At 41.0% G+C, this 24382-nt stretch overlaps 1 protein-coding gene across 1 annotated transcript in view; it reads right to left on the reverse strand.

The window, feature by feature from the left end:
- The window catches only part of AGBL4 (AGBL carboxypeptidase 4), a 1434684-nt gene that overhangs the window by 591545 nt on the left and 818757 nt on the right, over positions 1-24382 (reverse strand). The gene's annotated exons all lie outside the window — the stretch shown is intronic.

The following is a 24382-nucleotide window of genomic DNA, read 5'->3' on the forward strand; positions in this document are numbered from 1 at the left end:
CCTCCCTCTCATACTCCCTCCCTTTCTCCCTCCTTCCTTCCCTCCCTCATGAACCCTCAATAATTTATAAATTATTATTTTATCTTATCTTACACTTCCTGGCATCTTCCTTCATCACTCTGTTGACCATCCCCCAGGGAGGAGGTTACACATAGATCCTTGTGATTAGTACCCCCTTTATACCCACCCCCCCCTTCCCTCCCGATATGGACACTTTCACCGCTGGTCCTGAGGGGTTCATCTGTTCTGGATTCCCTGTGTTTCCAGTTCCCACCTGTACCGCTGCACATCCTCTGGTCTAACCAGGTTTGCACGGTAGAATTGGGGTCATGATAGCTGGTGGGAGGAAGCATTTAAGAACTAGGGGAAGGTTGTAAGTTTAATTATTGCTACACCGAACCCTGAGTGACTCATCTCTTCCCCACTACCCCTCTGCAAGGAATGTCCAGTTGTCTACAGATGGGCATTGGCTCCCCATCATAGGCTCCCCTCATTCACGATGATATGCTTCCCCCCCACCTGCCTTTGGTGCTTGAAACCTGGTCCCCTCGGCCCTTCATGATCACACACATGTTGGTGTGCTGCTTCCATGTGGGCTTTGCTGCTTTTGGGCTAGATGGCCGCTTGTTTTCTTTCAAGTCTTTAAGACCCTAGACGCTATATCCCTTGATAGTCGGGCACTATCAGCTTTCTTCACCACACTTACTTATGCACACATTCATCTTCAGCGTTTATGTGGGGAAGGTGATCACACACGATGGTTTTTGTTCTTTGGTGTCTGCTACCTGGTCTGTTCAACACCTTGTGTTCACACAAGGTTGTGTGCTTCTTCTCTGTGGGCTTTGTTGCTTCCATAGCTAGATGGCCGCTTGTTTTCCTTCAAGCCTTTAGGACCCCAGATGCTATATCCGTTTATAGACAGGCACCATCAGCTTTCTTCACCATGTTTGCTTATGCACATGTCTGTCTTTAGAGATCATTTTGGGAAGGTGAGTAAAAGTAGGTGCCTTGGCTGATATTCAGGACGGCTTATGTTGAGTGTATATCGCAATACATGGAAATGTGATACATAAGTCTAAGCTATTACTATTATTAATGTGGCTCTAATATATGCTCCCTTTCTTTATCCACTGCTCTAAATATTTGGGTAACAGAACAAACAGAAGCCTAATTTACTGTGGGTGTGATATGGACTTAATGCTGTTTCCCAAAACCTCTTTAGTTCCACAAAAGGCCATATCCCTTACTGGCTCCCCCTCACCTCCACCCAATCACATTCGTTCCACACAATATTCAACACTTGTATCTGTTATTACATTTTAAAAGTAAGAAAAATAAAGCTTAAAGTACATAAGTGTTATGTATAGTGGGGCAGAGCTATTAAGGAGTGTGTCTTAACCATACTATATGAGGGGGTAAACCCCCACCCCCTACCTAAATAAAACCCCAATTTTCTTTTCAAAGCTTTGTCTTTAAATTTTTTTTTTACAAAATAACCTCATCATCTTCAAAGTACACTCCATTATACTCAATACATTTGTCAAATATTCAATTCCATTCTTGGAAACATTTTTAAACTCATCTGTTTAAGCGGACAGAGCTTCCCTTGTTTTTTTCTTCACCTCTTCTACATCATCAAGTCACTGTTCCTCCATGTCCCTTTGCACTCACAGAAACAAAATGAAGTCACATGGCATGGAGGCAGGTGAATAAGGTGTGTGGGGCAAGAGAGGTATGCTGGTTTATTCCAGAAACTGGTGCACTGAGATGGCATCGTGAGCAGGTGCATTGTTGTGGTGGCAAAACCTTTCCCCCATCTACCACAAATAAGGGCTTTTTGTTGCACAAGGTTATGCAATCTTTTCAGAACCTCTAACTAGAAAGCTTGATTAATAGTTTGACCTGTGGAAGGAACTATGAGTTGACATTGTCATCCATTCAGGAAGTCGATAGACATCCAGTCCAAGGTTTGTCATCAATTGACTTCACCTTTTTTGAAACAAGAAAACCACTCATACACTTGGGTTTTTCCCCTTGTGCTGTCCTTGTGAGCTGTGGCAAACATCACAGCGTTTCTGTGGCATTTTTCCCAAGCAGGAAACAAATTTCACAGTGTTATGATGTTTTCTTAAATCGGCCATCACAAAAAAACAAGGTTTGGGCACAACTGCTTTTATGAAAAAACTTACTGTGACCAGCAAGAACCTTCCCAGGTGACGGCACTGGGTGCACTAACACACAGCAAGTTGCTGGATGCTCTCCTCCTGTGAAAAATGCATACTACTAACGCTCTCCCCAGCAGAGCTTTTTTCCATTTTTGTTGGGGGGGGTACCCCCTCATATTTTTTAAATAAAAAGAGCAGGCTGGATAGAGAGAAGAAAACACAGAAAAGGAAGAGATAAATGACATGGAGACTTCGGTGGGAGCAAGAAAAAGCTGAAACAATGATTTACCCCAAGAGTGGACCAAGACCTTTCACTAGAAGCATAAACTTCCACTTATGGAAGGGAGTACAGACAGTGCTCAGTGGGCAGGGGGACTACCATTTTGAGTTCAGAGGCACAGTACTTAGGGCAGGAAAGCCAATTGCTTTGTTACCCATCATTTTGACTTCTAGACTCTAAACTCTGAGACTATTAATATGAGCACATACAACTTACGGTATTTCTGTTATGGCAACATCAGTAAACTAAGACAATCTTCATTAGGGATATGGGAGCCATTTATCCATTTTAAACCATGTTATAAAATTTATAAAATTATTGTTATAATTAGATTATTAGTCATGCTGCATGGGTTGAACTTTGGATCTCAATCTTTCTCTGATATTGCTGCTGACCTCTTTCCCAGAGGAATGCAGAGGCAGATGAGCAGATGAATGGAAAGCCGCACCTGGGACCTAGTGAGGGAATTTGCTGCAGCATCCACACATATCACCCTTCTCTTTACAGGCTATCCTTTGCTCTCATCTGCCTGCTGTGAACTATCGTCCAGAGATGCTTTTTAAAAAAGCCACAACACAGACAATGCTGGCAGAAGTAGGTTTTGGAGTTAGGTTGGGTGGAAAGCAGCCTCCATGTTCAATTTCTTGTCTATCTGTGGCATCTGGCCAGTATATTACAGGCCAACTGTTTACTTTGATATCAAGATGATCCAACTCTATTTCTTGGAAAGACAGAAGACATAAATCTTAATGTAGTCAACGCTCCGATACTAAAAGCAACAGACAAGATTGCTTTGGTTGAGATAGTCACTATATTTTAAAAGTTACATTACAACCAGCTAATGACTTCCACTAACAAAAGCCATTTTCTTATAGAAATAATTTAAAGGTGCTCTCATAGTTTTCATTAATAGATTCCTGTTCAAAAATAACTGGGGCAGCTTGTATTGAAGAAGGAGAGAGCTTGAGGGAGGGAATTCAGAGGATATAAGTAGCTGTCAATGAAAGGGAAGAAAAAGAGAGATTTGCAATCATTTTCAGGAAAATTGGACTGATTCATTAGTTCAACAATATTTATTAATATATACTTAACTAACTCTGTTCTGGACCCCGATTAGGAGCTTCAGGTACAGACGTAAATATGATACGGTCTTTGTTTTCAAATAATTATCTTGACTATTATAGTAGGAAAAAAATCATGAAAAGTATAGTAAACTCAACAATAGCACCTTCCTCCAAGGAACTGATAGGAAGCTCTATGCCCTTTACTATATTAGACTGATGCTTAATTAATTTTCATATTTTAAGCTTTGAAAGTGAAATCTTTAAGTCATCCAAATACACCAAAAAAGGATAGTTGCTAGCTTAATGAATGGGACACCACTCTGACCACTATTTAGTATTGCTTCATACTTTTAAAAGAAATAAAACAATACAAGAATGAGTTTAAACCTCATGTACACCTCATTAAAAATACCATCTCTTCCATCCATTACAGAAGTAAACAATATAATGAAAACCCATGGTCTGCATTCCCATGCACATTTTTGCTATTGTTTCATATGAAGGGACTTCAAAAATTCATTTAAAAATTAAGCTAAAAGATGAAAATAAAATATATAAAAAATTTTATTTCTCAACATAACCTCCATCAAGTCCAAGAGACTTTGGTAATCAATAATATTAGCCATTCAGTCTTCTGGAAAACCTGAGGGTCCTGAAAATATAGCCATGTCAGTGTCATTATTTTCCCTTATTAACTGAAGAAAGATGGATGGCCTTAATTATTTTTTAAGATTGGAAAACAAAAAGAAATCAGAAGGGGTCAACTTAAGACTGTAAGGTAAAAATGGTCCTTATTTGATGAGAGGATTGAGGAGCAATATTGTGATGGAGACGACTCTCTGGTGAAGCTGTCCCAGGCATTTTTTCTGCTTTAGTCTTATAACTTGCTCAAAACACTCGTAATAAGCAGATGTTATGCTTTGGACCTCTAGAAAGTCACCTTGAGCATCCCCCAAAACTGTTGGTATGATCTTTGCTCTTGACCAGTCCACTTTGCTTTGATTGGACCACTTCCACCTTTTCACACAATTGCTGTGATTGTGCTTTTTCTTCATGATCAGACTGATAAAGCCATGGTTTTATCTCCTGTTAGAATTCTTCCAAGATGCCACACTACCTGGATCCCACATGCTTAAAATTTCCAGGGGAATTTCTGCGCTCTTGTCTGAAGTTGATCTGGTTGCATAGGGTTGACATTTATCTACCAGAAAGTTTATTGGAATTTATTTTTCATTACCAATTGAGTAATCCGACCCAGAGGAGATGCCTGTGGTATCGACTATTGTTCTTGGCCCTCTTCAACTGGGGCACCAACAGGGTTGTTTTCTTACTAATTGAAGGGAATGTAGACTTCAACTTCAATGCCATTTGGTCCCTGTTTAAATGAGCTATCTAGGTGTGAACTTGTCTCCCTAAACTCTTCATAAAGAATTGAAGATTTCACCATTCCTCTACCCCAAACTTCACAATAAATTTGATGTTTACTCTTGCTTGAATTTAGCAGAATTCCTGGTATCTCTGATAGAGGCTCTTTTCAAATTTATATCCTTCTCTTATTAATGCCTTAACATTGATATTGCTCAGGCAGGTTATGACAAGTTAGCACATGTCTATTTTAGTGAAAAAAGTTGGAAATCCACTATACACATATTCTTCATGATACACATTTCCTGTGAATTTTTGAAGAACCCTCATGTGTGTACCTATAAGCAAAATTGAAATCATTTGGCATGCTTCAAAATGTACATAAAATCATATAATATTATAATTGCCAACCTGTAGTAAATATTTCTCCTTTTTATATAGTGCTTTTATAGTTTGTGATTATGTTGTTAGGTGCTGTTGAGTTGTTTTCGACTCATATTGACCCATATACAACAGAACAAAACACTGCCAAATCCTGTACCATCCTCAAAATTTTTGTTAGGTTTGAGCCCATCATTGCAGGCATCGTGTCAATCCATCTTGTCAAGAATGTTCATTTTTCGCTGCCCTGTTTACCAAGCATGATGTCCTTTTCCAGGAACTGGTCTCTCCTGACAACATGTTCAAAGTACACGGGACAAAGTCTCTGTTTCTACGGAGCATTCTGACTATACTTTCTCCAAGACAAATTTGTTTGCTCTTTTGACAGTACATGGTACTTTCAGAAGCCTTCAGTCTTCCTTACCAATGTCTAACTTTCACATGCATATGAGGTGATTGAAAATACTAGGGCTTGGTTCAGGCACAACTCAGTGCTCAAAGTAGCATCCTTGATCTATAACACTTTAAAGAAGTCTTGTGGAAAAGATTTACCCAATACGATGTATAGTTAAATCTCTTGACTGCTGCTTCCCTCAACCTTGATTGTGCATCCAAGCAAGACAAACTTCTTGAAAACGTCAATCTCTTTTCCATTAACCATGGTCATGGAGCCCTGATGGCACAGTGGTTCTGTGGTTTCCAACTGCTGGCCTATGTTAGTGTTGGAAACCACTAGCCACCTCTGGAGAAAGATCAGGCTTTCTATTCTCCAAAAGAGTTACAATCTCAGAGCATCCCCTACCTCATGCCCCCTACCCCCACCCAGTGGCAGTTCTACTCTGAGCTATAGGATCGCTATAAGTCTCCTTCTACTTGATGGCAGTAAGCTTGGTTTATCATGATGTTATCTACAGACTCTGAGGACTCTGGTTTTCTTGACATTGAGTTGTCATCCATATTGAAGGCTGCTATCTCTGATCTTCATCAGCAAGTGTTTCAAGTCTCCTCATTTTCAGCAAGCAGGTTGTGTTGTCTGCATAAAGTCTTCTTCCAAATCATGATGCCTTGTTTTTCTTCATGTAGTCCAATTTCTCTGATTATTTTCACAGCATACAGTTTGAATAAGTATGATAAGATACAACTCTGATATATGCTTTTTCTGATTTTACACCAAAAGTTCTATTTGAATTACCTCTTGATCCATGTACAGATTCTGTATGATTATAATGAGGTATTCAGGAATTCCCATTCTTCTCAAGGCTATCCATCATTTGTTGTGATCCACACACTCAGATGCCATGGCATAGTCAATGAAACACTAGTAAGCATCTTTCTGATGGTCTCCGCTTTCAGCCAAGATCCACCCGACATCAGCAATGATGTTCCTTTATCTGTGTACTTTTTTGAACTTGAATCTCTGATAACTCCTTGTCAACGTAGTACTGCAATCATTATTGGACAATCTTCAGCAAAATTGTACTTCATGTGATATCAATGATATTGTTCTATAATATGATCATTCTGTTGGGTCACCTTTCTTTAATATGGGTAAAAATATGGATCAATTTCAGTCAGGTGGTCTTCAAAGTTTCCTGGCCCAGATGAGTGAGTGCTTTCAATGCTTTATCAGCTTGTTGAAACATTTCTATTGGAATTTAGTCCATTCTGGGAGCTTTGACTTTTACTAATGCCTTCAGTGAAGCTTGGACTTCTTCCTTCAGCATCATCTACCATCTGAAGTGGAGATATATGGACTAGTTCTGTTGGTGCAGTGATTCTGTTGCTTTTTCCTTTGTTGCTTCCTGCATGGGTTAATCTTTAGTCCATAGAATCTTTTTGAGTTGCAACTTGAGGGCTGGATTTTTTTATTCAGTGTTTTTAGCTTAAGATGTGCTGAATTCGTTTTTCGTTTGTAGTTTTCTAACTCTAAGTTTTCCCACATTTCATTATAATACTTTACTTTGTCTTCTTGAGCTGTCCTTTGAAACTTTCTGGCCATGTCTTTGACTTCATAATTTCTTCCATTTACTTGAGCTACTCTAGAATCAAAGTCAAATTTCAGTTTTTTCTGACATCCACTTGTCTTTTCTTTCTTTCTTGTCTTTTTAATGACATTTTCCAGTCTTTATGAATGATGTTCTTGATGTCATCCCACAGCTCATCAGGTTTTCTGATATTGGTATTCAATGAGTCAATTCTATCCTTGAAATGTTCTAGAAATTCAGCAAGAACATACTCAAAGCTTTTTTTTCCAGTGACTTGTATTTTAGGGAAACTAAAATATTCTAGGTAGGAACCAAGAGTATGATTGTTGAGTTTATTAAAGAGCAAGGAAGCAAGTATGCTTGAAGCAAAATAATGAAAAGAAATGATGGTCAAAATGGGGTCAAGAAGAGGGAAGTGTAGAACAGACTAGGTAGGGCCCTGTGTTGTTTATTGCCAGCCAACTGCGGTGGAATTGCTTCTACGGCTGTGACCATTCAGAAGCAGATTACTATGCCTGTGTTCTCAGGTACCTCTGGGTGGGTTCACACTGCCAACCTTTCAGCCCTACACCAAGTACATAAACATTCGCACCACCTCATTAGAACCAACTCAGTGCATTCAGCTTTATGAGGGTCTCCTAGGTCATTTCAATGACTTCTTTTCTCTAAGGGACCTTAAAGATCACCGAAGGTTTTCATTACATAAGTAACACAATTTACTTTAAATTCAGAAGCATCGCCTTGGGTGTTGGTGGTAGGGGATGAGGTTGGGAATGAACAAAGACTATGACAGTATCAGGGCCACCAGTTAAGAGGCTGTAGTATGGATTAGGCATAATGATAATTTGAGACAAGGCAAAGGTGAAAATGATAAGAAGTGGCCAGGTTCCGTATATATTTTGATCACAGAGTCAACAAGATATGTCGACGGTGGCTGTTAATTGAAAAAGAGAAAAATCAAAGATTTAAAATTTTCAGGACTGTGTTCTTATTTACAGAAATGAGGGAAGTTGCAATTATTTTGAGGAATGGAAATTATGAGTTGGTTTTGGGCATGTACTTTGGGTTCTTATTACTAACTGAAGAGAAGGTGTTCTGTAGGCAACTGGAAGTCCAGAGGAGAGATTTGACTAGAGATATAAATATAGGAGTCATTAGTTGATATATAGTATTTTAAGCCATGTGACTAGATGAAATCATCAAGAATATAATGTCGTTAGACCTCAGTCAGCTCCAACTGATAGTGACCCATTTATAACAATATTAAACACTGGCTGGTCCTTCACCATCCTCAGAATCATTCTTATGCTTGAGCCCATTGTAACAGACAGTGTGTCAATCCATATTGATAAGAGCCTTCCTCTTTTTCACTGATGCCGCATTTCACCAAGCTTGATGTCCTTCTCCAGGGACTAATCTCTCCTGATAACATGACCAAAGTATGTTGAAACCATGTCTGGCCAACCCTGTGCCTCTAAGGAACATTCTGGCTCTACTTCTTCCAAGACAGATTATTTTGTTCCTTTGACAGCTTGTGGTATTTTCAATATTATTCACCAGCACCATAATTCAAATGTATCCATTCTTCTTTGGTCTTCCTGATTCAATGTCCAACTTTCCATGTATATGAGATGATTAAAAATACAAAGGCTTAGGGTCAAACCCAGCTTAGTTCCCCAAATAACACCCTTGCTTTCCAACACACTAAAGAGGTCTTATGCAGCAGATTAACCCAATGCAATGTGTCATTTGATCTCTTGGCTGGTGCTTCCATGAGCATGACTATGGATCAGCAAGATAAAATTCTTGACAACTTCAATTTTTTCTTCATTTGTCATGAAGTTACCTAGTGGTTGAGTTGTGAGGATTTTTGTTTCTTTACATTGATTTATAATCTATATTGAAGGCTGCAATCCTTGATCTTCCTCAGCAAGTGCTTCAAGTCTTCCCCACTTTCAGCAAGCAAGGTTGTGTCATCTGCATATCAAAGGTTGTTCATAAGCCTTTATCCAACCCTGATACCCTATTATTTCTAATATAATCCAGCTTCTTTGATTATTTTTCAGCACACAAATTGAACACGCATGGTGAAATGATACAACCCGGGCTCACACCTTTCTGGGGTTAAGCCATGCCGCACTCCCTTGCTCAGCTTGCACAGCTGCCTCTTGGTCCATGCACAGGTTCCCTGTGATCCCAATGAAGTGCTCTGGAATTCCCGTTCTTTCCAAGGCTGCCCATAGTGTGTTATGATCCAGACTAATAAGTGAAAAGACCCAAAGACCAATATCAAAGGCGCTGGACTGTCTAGAGGTCAAGTGAAAGGCAAACATCAAAAGGAGACCTAGAAGAAGGGAAACTAAGAGAAAATCGTGTTCTAGAGTCAAAGGGAAAGCTTACACTTTTAAAAGAACTGAGTGTTTTTAAATTATGTTAAAAGCTGATGGTTTTATGTCTTCCTTATGGAGCATGTTGACATAGAACACTTGTGATTAAGTCCTTTTTGATACATTTATTTATTTAGTTTGCTACAGAGTCAAGCTGAAACCCATTAGTTGCTTCTGCTGTCAAATGTGGATATGGATTCTTGAGCACTATCTTCTAGTATTGCTTTGGGTCACGTACTAAGTTATAGCGGTGAAAACATTTGGTGATGTGCTTAACCGTTCCACCTGTTTGCCTCTACTCGTGGAAAGGAGTCCTGGCAGCACTGTGAGTTAGGGGGCAAGCTGGCAACTACAAGGTTAGGTCTCCAAACCTATTGGCTGCTCTGAGGGAGAGAGATGAGACTGTCTGCTTCCAGAAAGATTTATAGTATTGGAAACCCTGTATAGGGTCGCTATGAGTCAAAATCAACTGGATTGTAGTGGGTTTGGATTTCTCCATCTAGTCACTGACGGCAGGACCGGATATGATGACAGAGATAGCAAAGCATATTTCTGGTCACTGCCTTCAGGGACTCCCAATCTGGGGTGTGTGCGTGTGTGTGTGTGTGTGTGTGTGTGTGTGTGCCCACACACACACATGCACACACGAGCAATATAATATGTGTACCACTGGAAGCTGCACTGCAACAGAGCAAGGGTACATGCAAGAGTATGAATGATTAATAGCAAATTGCTAGCCTAAGAATCCACAAAAATTGGAGGGGAGGGAAGATTCTCAGGACATTATTTCTCAACCATAAATCCTGGGAGCGACCGAGTCAGTCCCTGAAATGCCCGTCACTTTTCTCTCTCTCACCTTCGGACTCACTTGGAGCATCAGCACTGTTAGCTGAATCAATACTTTCTCCTTGACCCAGCAATTGATTTTCACAATGTCCCTCTTTCTCACAGACAGAAGACCAAGAAGTAGAAACGTAAGAGGATGGTTGTTCGCTCTGAGAGGGAGCAAAGGAGAGCAAGGGAGAGCCATCTGTTCACTTCAAATGTCTAGTCCTCAAATGGCAGGCTTCGGGCTACGGTAAGCTTGGAGCTGAGGATTCTAGGATTGGCGGGGGCCAGGGAGGTCGAGGAAGAAGAAACTAGGGCATTCATCCTAGTTGGCCCTGGCATCAATGCATGGCGCTGCCATCAGCAAGAGGGAAGGAATTGATAACCGGCAGGTTTAGCGCTAAACAATCAGCATGAATCACAGGAAAGGCAAGCAAAGCAACCAGCTAACGAGAGACGAGAAAAGCAGTAGTCACACAGTACAGACTTGATTCATAAGCAAACAATGCCCAGGTCTCTGCCCCACATGCCACTTTACTAAAGGAGTCCCTTGAGATTCACAAGAGTGGTCATACGCAGGCTCACGAGAGAAGCCCAGCCCTTTCACAACCAGTGATCCTCAACGCTGACAATACATGACAACAATCTGGGACACCGAACACATATTAATGTCTGGGTATAGATATAAGTTCAATAATGGGAGAGACAGGCAATTGGTACATGTATTTTCAAACCTCTCTAAATATTCCAATGTGCAGTCCCTAACAAGAGCTACAGTTATAATTCCACCCCAAAAAAGCAATCTAAGACATTTGGTAGATATTTGGCCTTGCTATCTCATTTATTCAACAAATATTTATTGACAACTACTAAAAACATTAGGCCTGAAAAAACAAACAAACAAACAAACAACAAACTAACACCCAACATTAGGCCTGGTTTAAAATCACAACTCAGATACTTAGAAGCTGTGTGACTCGGGGCACATTGTTCTATTTCATTTCTTTAAAAGTAACTAAAAGTGTCAATATATTTCATAGTGCTGTTTAGATGGTTACAACAAGTTACACAACAACAAAAAAGTGTTCTTCAAGCAACAGGCACTCAGGACTTAAACCCGTCTCCAGGCATTTTTCTTAAGGGATTCAAGAGGGCACAGGCCATCAGCTGGGGGAGGAAACAGAATATGAAGAATGACTCTGAGAAAGAAATACCGAGTCAGACTATTGTTCGCTGTTGTTGTGTGTCCTATCACTGGAGTCATTAGGACCTGGCTTGATGTTCTGGTTAAGATCCCATACAGTGCTCTAGTTTTTTTGTGAGTGGGGTGCTTCCTGGCTCCCAGAAGTCGGAGTCTATCTTTCCTGCTACTTGTTCATGTACAGAGCTGTTTGCACTTGCCAGGGATGACATGGGACATAATAGAGTGGGGCAAGCTTAGGTTCTGGCCAGTGCATGCATAAACTGCATGACCATGAGAAAACCACGTACCATTTCTGAGCCTCTGTTTAGTTATTTGTGCATTGATGACGCAATCACTGATTCTATTTACTGACCCTGGAGTTAAGCACCCTAGGCTTGAGTTTTGATTCTACCACTGTTTCCTCTTATAAAGTGAAGAGAGTAAGTAATAGTGTGTACCCTAGGAGGTTACTGCAAAGATAAAACAATCTATTTAAAGCACTTGGAGTACTCTATGGCATACAGAAAGGTATTAATCCATAATAACTAATGCTACTATTATCATATAACTGTAATTTACCTCTTTGAATGTTCCCGGAAGCCTATGATCAGCTGAGCAGTCCAGGCACCAATGCAAGCACCCAAACACAGAGAGTTAATTAATCCATTAAGGCAGCAGCTTCGATGACAGCTGGGAATGTGTACAAATCAAGTCATTTTTTTTCCGGACCTGTCATCTCATACAGGATAATGGCTCCCATGTGAGCCTGATATTCTGTATGATGTTACTGGGAGCTCCCATGGGGGGTGCAGGTGGCATGAAAGATGGGATCTTTACCAAAGCTTTTCAGCGAAGGGGAAATAAACGACCCCAAGCATCCCTTCTGACTTAGCCGCTGCCGCTATGGCTCACCGTGTAGCCATTTCCTGCTCAGAATGCCGGACTTCTGAGGAGTCAGCAATGGATTAGTGTCCAAAGGAGTTTACTGGATGACTTAGTAATGCTCACTGCTGATAATCACTCATCTATAAGCAGCAATTTACAGTTTACAAAGTCCTTTCCTATATGTCAGTTCATTTGATTGATGCAGTGAGTCATTCATGAACACTCATTGTGTATTTACTTTATGCCAAGTTCTGTAAGAAATAAGTCAATCAACAAAAATGAATGTTCAAACTTGAGGGCTACAGTAGGGAAAAGGAGTCGTCACATGACTCACAAACTGTCACAGAGTTGAAGAAGATGAAGGGTGGGTAAGTCTCAGGCTTTGTGACGAAGCTGTGGGCGGCAGGTTATGGGGGACAGGTACATACTCCACACTTGGGATCTCTGCATTAGAGCACCTCTCAAGCCCCAGTTTGTCCTGCTTCCCACCACAGGGCTCCCGCCATCTGGTTGTCCCTGAGGATGGGCCCTCCCCACAGAGCTGGTCTCTGAGCAGTGATCTTTCCTTGGTTTCTCACAATGTGTGTGCCAGACCCTAATTGACCCTGTGGGCTTGGAAGATTAGGATGTGTCTGCCAGTCCATAAGCTTTGCTGCACCTTTGACAAATAGGAACAAAAATGCCTATACTTTGAATGCCACAGGGTTACTGCAACACATGAGGTCACAGATGTATAAATCATGCCAATGATATAAAGGAAGCCTTTACCGAATGTCAAATATGCACCAGACATCAGGAACTTCATACAGGCTTTTCTCATTTCCGCATATTTTTTCTACAAATATACACGAAGGCCCCCATTTCATAAACAATGTTCACCGACTAGTTAAAAGTCCCATAACTAGTCAGCAGGAGTAACTGCCAAAGCTCTGGTTCTTTGCTCTGTCACTTGCCTGTACGGCATGAGAACGCATCTACCATACGCGGGCACTTTGTTTTGTAAGAGAAAACTCCCAGGCTATGTTATCATTCTTCCCAATTATGAGAAAGGTAGGGGGGCTGATGCTCATTGCCGATTACGGAGAAGTAAACAGGTTTGCTGTCGGAGAGCTGAGGTTTGAACTCAAAGGTCTGTGTCTTGCTGTGGAACTGCACCACCTCCCAGCACTCCAGTTTGACCCCGCTTTGCTGCTAGTCAGCTGTTTTCTCCTTCTCTGCTTCTTTCCTTCCGTTTCCCTGTTTGCAAAATCACGATTTCTAATAGCTCTGTCACCTTTGAAGTTTTCCTATTCCAACATGTTAAACTGGTGGAGAAAACGCGTGAACGAAACATGGATTCCGTACTGAGAAGAGTGAGGGAACAGGGTTGTATTTATTTTTAAATTGGGGATACGATTATTGAAGTAAAATGCAATAGTCTCTGTGAAAGTCAGGGAACATTTAGGAAAAGTCAGGCATGTTGTAGGAAGGGGATCATAGAGAGGTTCATGAAAGAAGTAGCATTTTAGGTACACTTAGGACAGCAGTTCAAATCCACTGGTCACTGGCAGGAGAAAGATGAGACTATATGCTCCCTGAAATATGGGCAGCCTCAGGAAGCCGAAGGGGTAGGCTTACTTTGTCCTCTTGGGGCATTCTGAGGTGGATGGACAAGTGGTGGAAGGAGGTCTGTGAACTATTAAAAAGATGGGCAACAATTTCAAGGAGAGGGAAAGCATATATAAGATACCTAAAGGCCTGCAAAGTATGTTTGGGGCATGGTTATTTGTCTGATGTGGTTTTATCCTAGGAAGAAGCAAAGAACTGCAGGGGAGAGAGGTTGTGATGATGAATTTCACCTCACTGGTAGCTGTGGTTTCAACCAGATTTGTTACACCATCTGTTCATGTAGGATACCTTTCCATCATGGTCTTCTTTAAGGAACTACACAGCATCTGACAATTTGAGGCCAGATAACTAAGCTTTAGTAGTACTTTTTGAGATGTGACAATTCGATAATTAAACACCCCCCCCCACACACACACACCTGTCCTTTGTTGTATGCTGACAGCTCAAAAGGAAGACATTGAAGACACTGCCTGGGGATAGTTTTGTCCATTTGTCTCTTGATCATATATTGTTGGTATAAAGAGAATGCGTTACCTTGCCGAAGTTCAGGGACAGATGTCATGAACATACTCCCTTAGGAGATGCTGTAGAAATGCCTGGGATCATGTGTGTCTTCTGAAAACCACAGAAAGCACCAGCCTCTAGCTAAGTGCTCAGACCTGCTCCTAGCAGACAAGGGCCGATGTCTCGTCATCGGCAACAATGAGAGACTTCCTAGATGGAGCCTAGTTCATATTTTCTACCCTCCCCTTGCCGTTTGCTTTTTCTAAGAACTTACAAATAGTCAAGTCTCACACTCAACAAACCCTTCCTCTTTTAGATCTCCCCCGCCCCTTGAAAGGGACATTTCTACGCTACAAAAACAACATAAAATCATTGCCACAGAGTTGATTCCAACTCATAGCAACCTTACCCTTGTGCGCTTCCAAGGCTCAAAATCTTTATAGGAGCAGTAAATGGCATCTTTCTCCCATAGAACAACTGGTGGGTTTAAACTTCTGACCTGGAAGTTAGCAGCCCAGGGCTATCCTTCATTTCATCATCTACTTGCCCCAAATTGGGTCCCACTTCTACATTATCCCCTTACAAAGCCAGGCATTGATCCCATAAAAGCAATATTTTCGGTCTTTTACTTGTTTAACATTAATTTGGTGTTGGACACTTTGGCCAGCCCTTTCTTAAAAGTTCTTCTACTGTTGGGTTCACTGACCTTCCTTTCTCCTAGTTTCCTTCTGCTGGAAAACTCTATCTCAGTTTCCATCACTGGTTCCTCTTAGTCTACCCATCCCTTAAATTCGGTTGTTCTCAAAGTCTCTGTCTTTCAACCTCAAATTCCTTCATCCATCTACCAACTGGTCCATGAAGTACACACACAGTGAAGAGCTATAGAGATGAATCTAGATTTCTGTATGTAAGGAGCTCACAGTCTAGTGGAGAGACAAACATGTGAGTAGTCCTACATAGCTTTAGACACTGCTTTCCTTTGACTTTGCAGGTGGAAGGTAATAAATGCAAACTGGGAATAAAGGCAATGCTGGAGTATTAGTAAGGCATTTCTGCTTCTGCCATTGATAGTCCAATACTTATTTCCACCCCTACCCAGCGCCTACAAATACCTAACCTATTTCTGAAGACTTAAGTATACAAAAAGAAGATTTGGTGGTACAGTGAGTTAAGCATCAAACTGCCATCTGAAATGTTGCTGGTTCAAACCCATTAATTGCTTATCAGAAGAACAACGAGGCTGTGTGCTCCTGTAAATATTTAGTTTCAGAAGCCCGACAGATCTTCTCTGGTAAGGTTGCTGTGAATCAGAATTGACTCAATGGAAGTAGGTGAGCATACAAAACTAGTAATTCTATGATATGAAAATGATATTACTAGTTCTATCCCTTAACCCATTTAAGTGGTTAAATATGATACCCACTGCACCATATTTGAGAGGCAGCACTCTCAAATTGTAGTGAAGGAACCCCAGTGACACCCTGTTTAAGGACTGGCTGCTAACTGAAAGATTAGAAGTGCCAACTTCCCATCTCTGCTGTTGGAGAAAGGTATGGAAGGTTGCTTTGGTGAAGATTAAAAACAAAACAAAAATGAAACAACAAAATACACCACCATTGCCATTGAAGCAATTCCAATTTAGACTAGAACTGCCAGTAGACTAGAACTGCCCCACGGGGTTTCCTCCCGAAACGGACTGCCCTCCCTTTCTCCCAGGGAGGCACAGCAGGTATGTGCTTAATCATTGTGCCACTAGAGATTCTTCCTGTAAAGATGTACAGTCTTGGGATCCTAAGGGGCAGTGCTCCTCTGTCCCATCCTCCGAACTTCAATCATCGTGATGATGTATATATATATATGGAATTATATATTAGAGGATATACATATATATATATAATAGAGGAAACAACACAGCTTTTGGACCCAAGCAGACCTGAGTAGGAAGTTCATTTTTAGCTCTCCATATAATCTCAGACTATATACTCAAATGCTCTGACTCTCGGTGTCCTTATCTATAAAAAGCACATATCTTTCTTCTCCAATTGCTATAAGGCTGTGATCCAATAAACACAGTTCCTGACACGCTTTGCCTGAGCTTTGTTCCACTCCAAATGCGAGCCTAACTCACAAAGAAAGAATGCAGACACTCAAGGGTATGTCTTTGCTCAGGTAACGAGGCGTGATGCATTGGAAAGTGGGCCCAAGATAGCATTGTCTTAAATAAAAGTCCTAAATTCCCTTTCAATTTCCTTGTTCAAATCACTTAAGGGGAGCTTTCTGTAGTACTGCTAATGAAGTCTTCCTCAAAATCACTTTCAGACAGACAATTGCTCAATAATAAACTAACTGCGTGATAATACACACACCCAAGCCCCCACGTCGGGTGATTTTTTAAGATCAGAATCCATACAAACAGTCATTGAGAGTCTTAAGGGGGTCATTTGCGGAGATTGGATTTCTCCAAAAGAAAAGAATATACCCGTTCCATTCTCTTTATTTTGCCAGCTCATCAAGAAGAAAATGATGAAAAAACTCTAATACCTATGGTACCATTCATCACAGGGAATTTTATGGCAGAAAATGTTTTCAATTTATAATGGCAGTAATAAGTGACATTGGGCAAAGGCTGTAAGAGCTCCCCACCCCCTGTGTTTTTTTTTCTCACTAGAAGCCTGCTAGGAATAGAAGGGGGATATAATCATTACCCGTTCCTGGATGCTGAGTGTGTAAAGGCATCTTACAAAGCAGCATGCATTTCATTAGCCTGCTGCACACCAGCCTGAAAAATGTTACTGCGACTCCGGCATGGTCCCATGGTCCGCGGATTCCAGGAGTCCAAGGAAGGCCAAGTGGTCAGTAAAGGGGAGGGCCCTCTCCTTGCGAGAACCTCAAGTAGTTACATCGCCAAGTCCAACAAAGAGCTACTCTTGAGAAAAGAGACACTGTCATGTTTCATTTCCAAAAGGGTGTTTCAATAGCTCTCTCACTGGGAGAACACACACATGCGGAGTCTCTGGGTTATTTAATGTACTGAGATTACATTATTGGCTGATTTTTCTGATCAATGGAAGGCAATGGGAGAAAACTCATTGGGCGCTGTTTCCAAAATTCACTGCATTTTATTGTCTAGCACAGTTCATGATTATCTTTCTTGATAATTACTGCTCTTTGATTTTACTCTCCCTCCTGGAGAGGGGATGCCGCCAAGCCCTGTGAGTCCTTACTCTCTCCATTACTCCGATACTGCTTATCCTCACCACCACAGAACCTTCACCAGTGTCGTTCAGTACCAGGAATTATTTTGTTTAGGACGCTGCAAGTATGTAATGAGAGAAGGTGCCTAAAAAAAACAAATCAAAACAGTTGCTATTGAACTGACACAGACTCAAAGCGAACTGCATCTTTCTTATAATGCAGAAATACCTTCTTCTCTGTGTTTCTGTTAAAGTAGGATTTTGCCCCATAGGATTTTCAGTGGGAGATTTTACTCACGCATTCACAAACTAAAACAATCAACAACTATTTATTATATAATAACAATAGAATCTTTTATGTTAAACATTAAAGATACAACAGTGATTATGGCATTGCCACCTACTTTCAAAACAGAACAAAGAAGCAAATAAACAGTTGTCATCCTGTGGATACCGACAGATGGTGACCCCATGAGTGTTTAAGTAGAACTGTGTTCCATGGGGTTTCTATTGACTTCTTTTTCAGAAGTAGATTGTCAGGCACTTGTGTGTGTGTGTGTGTGTGTGTGTGTGTATGTGTGTGTGTGTGTGAGAGAGAGAGAGAGAGAGAGAGAGAGAGAGAGAGAGAGAGAGAGAGAGAGAGAGAGAGCCAGAGGGAGAGAGGGAAGGGTATCTTTGTGTGGACTCTAAGTTCAAACCTTTAGGTTTGCAGCCCAGGGCATTATCCATACGAGTACGTATCACCTGGGGACTTCACATTCACTTCCAGAGAAATGCTTCTAATTTTGTAGGCAACGGAACAAACAATCTTCGCACTTCAGGTGAAATGCTCTTCTAGAGGGTGTTCCAGGGTCTGAGATTAAAAATAAAAAGAGGGGAGGGGTGAATAGCAAACTCAGCATAGAAGGCTTGAGAGAATGCTCGCTGCTGGGGGAGGTACTTTTGAAAACTCAGCTGTGATGGAGCGTACGTCTTCCAGTAGGAAATGGGTGGGGGAAAGGTCAGGCAGAAGGAACAGGATGGGCACTGCAGAATGTGTGAAATAGTGCATGTGTGCAGGCAATAGAAACTGCCTGAGTTTTCATGGAAGAGCAGAGCTCCAGGGCGTGGGTTAAATTGCTGACTGTGCATGTCAGGTACTGTTCTAGGTGCTCTGGGGCAACAGCTGTGAAAACTCCCAGCCCTGCTATCAAAACGTAACTAATTTACGCTCCAGGACACTTTCTTCACTGGCACACATGTAAACTCTTTGCTAGGCAGGTAATAGCTCTCGCGCTCTCATTTTGTTTTGCTCTACTTTGATATATTGTTTTTTCTTTGACAGATTTGAATGAGGAGAGAGAGGAAAAGTTAAAAATGAGAGTCATAAATCCCCTAATGAAAGGGAACAAGTAGACCCGGAGGAAGAAATGTTGCCACGGGTCCAAGAAACAGCAAGAATGTCAAGGAACTGGAGCAGCGTGAAGAGGTGAAGGAAGGTAGGAACTGAACTGAGATCACCTCTTGGGCAGGATCACATGAGTCCTTCGAAACCACAGTATAGCATTGGCTTGTCTTGTAGGTTTGTGAGACGTCTCTGAAGGGTTGAGAATAGGAAAATGAGATTATCCGCCTCTCATTTTAAAAGGAGCGATCTGACAGCTCTGCGGAGCATAGGCTTTAGGAGTTGTAAGTGAAAGTAATCTTAATAGAAGAATCTCTTCGTAGAGCAGAAGAAAGGCCAGGTTTTCCACACCCATAAAGAGAGTCTCAGAAACTCACAGCTGTTCTCCCCTGTCCTATAGGGTCACTCTGAGTCAGAATCGACTTGATGGCAGTGAGTTAGGTTTTGGTTTTATTTTAATAGACTGAAGATGATAGATGCTTGGAGCCAGAGTGGTGATGGCAGAGGACATGAGAAATGGCTGGAATCAGGACATATTTTGAATAGCATTACTTAACTGCGCCTTCCTCGTTTTACTTAATATCTCAAATACCTGAAGTGTTCAGTCTACAGACGGAGGAAACTAAGGTCGAGAGTGTTTCCGAAGTCTGCCAGAACCACACAGTCAATCCATGACAAAGATGGGCCTGGGGCTGGTGACTCTTTGTTTGGCTTCCCCGCGTGTTCTCCCACCCCCCCAAAGTGAATTATATTGCTTGTTCGTAAGCGAGCCAGAGGAAGCAGGACTTTGGCATGCTTCGATTGGAACAGAGAAGATGTGTGGAAAATACCAAGCACATGTTTGGACTCTGAATCCCCAGAGCATGCGCTTCACTTTGCGATTTAAAGAGCTGAGCTCAAACATGTGTCTTGTTGGTTTTCCAGAAAATGTAGAATTTTGTGGCATAAAATTAAATAAACACCAGGCCCAACTTGTGGTCTCCTTCTCTGCCACCCTCCATGTTCTCCAATTCTTTTCAATTAAGAAAGTTCCATATGTTTGCTCTACCCGTGGCCTCTGGTTCGCACTGACTAATGCCAGCCTGCCCAGTGGACACTCGTATTTCTCAGGTTCAACATACGTGTTCAGCCGTCTGTGCCTTTGCTCACGTGGTTTTGCTGCTTTGCCCGTTCCCCACTGACTATTTCATTCATCTCAATCCTTTCTGCAAGACCACTGTGAAAGCCTATAGGCTTCTTCATCTTTATAGTTAAAATAAAATAGTTATGCCTGCTTCATAGATTTGTAAAGAAGAAATGAATGCACATGAAATAACTTTGAAAACAGTAAAGAGTTCAGCTATTTATATTCATGTTTTCCCCTTTTTTCCTTTATTTTATGTGTTGAATAATAAATCTCCATCTTTTTAGAGGGACACTGAACATATAATTTCAGTACATCTATCCATTGACTAATGCCTAAAGAGTGATAACTAAACAGACAAGGAGCATCTTTCCAAGTTTAGGGCATGTTCAGGGCCTGTTTCTTGGTTTGGCAGCCCTATAGCATCTAAGACTTGATTATTTATCCCACCCAGCAAAGAACAATACAAACACAATAACTCAAACTCTTACAAATAAAACTTCTTTCTGTCCTCAAAAGAATCTATCTTCTACTTCAAGTTCTTTTACTAGCTTCATCTTTTAACATATGGCTAAAAGAAATGGTTCCTTTGTTCTAGAGAAGCTTCAAAGTAGTGATTTCATCAAAATCCCTCATTGTAAAAATGTGGACACTAAAGTCCAGAGAATGGAAGGAACAGCTTAAGTAGACTAAAGTTCCAAAGTAAGGTGACATTGCTTTCAGCTCTCTGATAAGTTACTGCTTGGATATTATCCTTACCCTACACTAGACCCAGAGAACAACCTGGATAACATCTATTGGAATGTAAGAGCATCTCAAGAACAGTTTGAGATATTGCACACTGAAGGCTGAAGACAAAATGAGCTGTAGAAAAACATTGAGGACATGGTATATGAAGAAAACAAAAGATCAATGAAAAGGACAGGAAGGAGATAACAGATAAAATTGGATGTCAGAAGAAACTCTGAAACTTTCTCTAGAGTGCAAAGGAGCTAAAGCAGTAGGAAGAATTTATGAAGTAAATGAGCTGAACAAAATATGTCAAAGGATGGCTTGAGAATGAAAAGTAAGACATTGTAGTGAAATATGCAAGTTAGAATCCCCAAAGGGAAGAACAAGCTTGGCATTTTTCATGTTGAAAGGGCTGAAGAAGAATGTCAGACCTCACATTGCAATGCTGAAAAGTCGTATAGGTAAAAGATTCAGTGATGTAGGAAGCATCTAAAGAAAATAGAAGGAATACACGGTCACTGGGCCAAAACGGATCAGTTGATGTTCAACAAAGTCAGGAGGAAGAATGTGATCACAAACTGATCGTATTAAGGGAAGAAAGTCAAGTTGCATCGAAGGAATCAACAAAAAGCAAAGCTCCAGGAGTCGATGGTTTAACTGTTAAGATGAGTCAACAAAGAGAGGCAATGCTGGAAGACACCTGACCATCTTATTGAAAGAGATCCATATTTGTGCACATTCCAAGAAAGGAATTCCAACATAACATAGAAATAATCAAACAATGTGATTACTATCACCCCCACACAAAAATTTCCTGAACATACAATGGATGGATGTATGGATTGTGATAAGAATTGTACGAGCCTCCAATAAAATGATTAAAAAGTAAATAAACAACAATTAAAAAGAAGATTATTGTAGTATATCCACAGGGAAATAACAGAAACTCAAGCTGAAATCAGAAGAGGACGTGGAATGAGGGATATCATTTCTGATGCCAGATCTATCATGGCTGAAAGAACAGAACAAAAGAAGTGTGTGTATTTGTGCTTTATTGACTATGCAAAAGCATGCAACTATGTGCATCATAACACATTATGGACAATATTGAAAACTTAATTGCAGGCATGCAGAACGTATACCTAGACCAAGAAGCAGCTGCTAGGACATGACACCTGGATACTGGATAGTTTAAAGCAAGAAGAAAGGTACATATCAAGGTTCTGCCCTTATACCATTCTTATTCAGTCTGGAATCAAAGGGTTGCAAAAGTAGATACCTATAATTTATCCTGGATTATGGGCTATCATACGGAAGTTTTTAATTGCTGATGTGGGTGGGGGTGCTGAGGGTTGTTTGTTTTTGTTTTCTGAAAAGATGGTATTAGTCAAATAAGTTAGGGAACCTGTGTACTAGTTAATAAGCACTATACATTGCAGTCTTCATTATGGATTGCAACTCAATGTAGAGAAAACAAAAATTCTCCACAACTGAACTAATAAGTAACATTACCATAAAGACAGGAAGTCTTGAAGTTGTGAAAGATTTCATTTTCCTTGGATCCACAAACAATACTATGGAAGTAGCAGCCAAGAAATCAAAGGTGCATTGCATTGGGATAATATGGCACACGTGTCAAAGGACAAAGGTGTAACTGAGAATTAAAGTAAAACAGATAGAAGACATGGTTCTTTATTATTTTAAATCATTTTATTGGGGGCTCAAACAACTCTTATCACAATCCATACATTCATCAACTGTATAAAGCACATTAGTACATTTGTTACCCTCAAAATTCTCAAAATATTTGCTCTCCACAATGATGCTTCCTTTTAAAAAAATTTATTCTGCCACTCTGTGGCTTTCTTTTTTTTTTTTTTTTTAGCACATTTGTACATTCATTGACCTCATCATTCTCAAAACATTTGTTCTCTACTTAAGCCCCTGACATCAGCTCCTCATTTTTTACCCTCCTTCCCTGCTCCCCCTCCCTAATGAATGCTTGATAATTTATAAATTATTATTTTGCCATATCTTACCCTATCTGACGTCCCCCTTCAGCCACTTTTCTGTTGTCTGTCCCCCCAGGGAGTAGGTTATATGTAGATCCTTGTAATCGGTTTCCCCTTTCTAACCAACCATCCCTTCACCCTCCCAGTATTGCCACTCACACCCCTGGTCCTGAAGGGATCATTTTCCCTGGATTCTCTGTGTTTCCAGTTCCTATCTGTACCAGTGTCATCCTCTGGTCTAGCCAGATTTGTAAGGTAGAATTGGGATCATGATAGTGGGGCGGGGGGTGAGGAGGAAGCATATAGGAACTAGAGTAAAGTTGTAATTTTCATCATTTCTACATCGCACCCTGACTGGCTTGTCTCCTCCCTGAGACCCTTCTGTAAGGGGATGTCTAAGTGGCCTACAAATGGGCTTTGAGTCTCCACTCCGCACTCCCCCCTCATTCACAATGACATGATTTTTTTGTTCTGATGATGTCTTTGACACCTTGTAATCACACAGGCTTGTGTGCTTCTTCCATTTGGGCTTTGTTGCTTCTGAGCTAGATTGCCGCTTGTTTACCTTCAAGCCTTTAAGACCCCAGACATTATATCTTTTGATAGCCGGGCACCATCAGCTTCCTTCACCACATTTGCTTTTGCACCCATTTATCTTCCGCGATCATATTGTATTAGGGAGGTGAGCAAATAATTATATGATTTTTTTGTTCTTTGCTGCCTGATAACTGATTCCTTCAGCACCTCATGATCACACAGGCTGGTATGATTCTTCCATGTGGGTGTTGTTGCTTCTCAGCTAGATGGCCACTTGTTTATCTTCAAGCCTTTAAGACCCCAGATGCTATATCTTTTGATAGCCAGGCACCATCAGCTTTCTTCACTACATTTGCTTATTCACCAGCTTTGTCTTCATCAATTGTGTCAGGGAGGTGAGCATCATAGAATGCCAGTCTAATAGAACAAAGTATTTTTGCATTGAGGGAGTACTTTAGTGGAGGCCCAGTAGGACATGGTATCTTCAATCACCTCGCATGAATTAAAAAAAACCCTGGACAACAAATTGATACCTTTGAATTATGGTGTTGATGAAGAACAATGAATATACCATGCTTTGCCAGGAGAACAAACACATCTCTCCCAGAAAGAGTGGAGCCAGTATGCCCTTCACAAGCGAGGATGGTGGCCCTTTCCTCCCTACGTTCAAGCTGTTGTCAGGAGAGGCGAGCAAACTGGAGGAGGCCACAGGGCTAGCTAAAGTCGAAGGTCAGAGGAAAAGAGGAAGGTCCTCAATGAGATGGA

Source organism: Tenrec ecaudatus, chromosome 1 (assembly GCF_050624435.1).
Source record: "Tenrec ecaudatus isolate mTenEca1 chromosome 1, mTenEca1.hap1, whole genome shotgun sequence".
Taxonomy (NCBI): domain Eukaryota; kingdom Metazoa; phylum Chordata; class Mammalia; order Afrosoricida; family Tenrecidae; genus Tenrec; species Tenrec ecaudatus.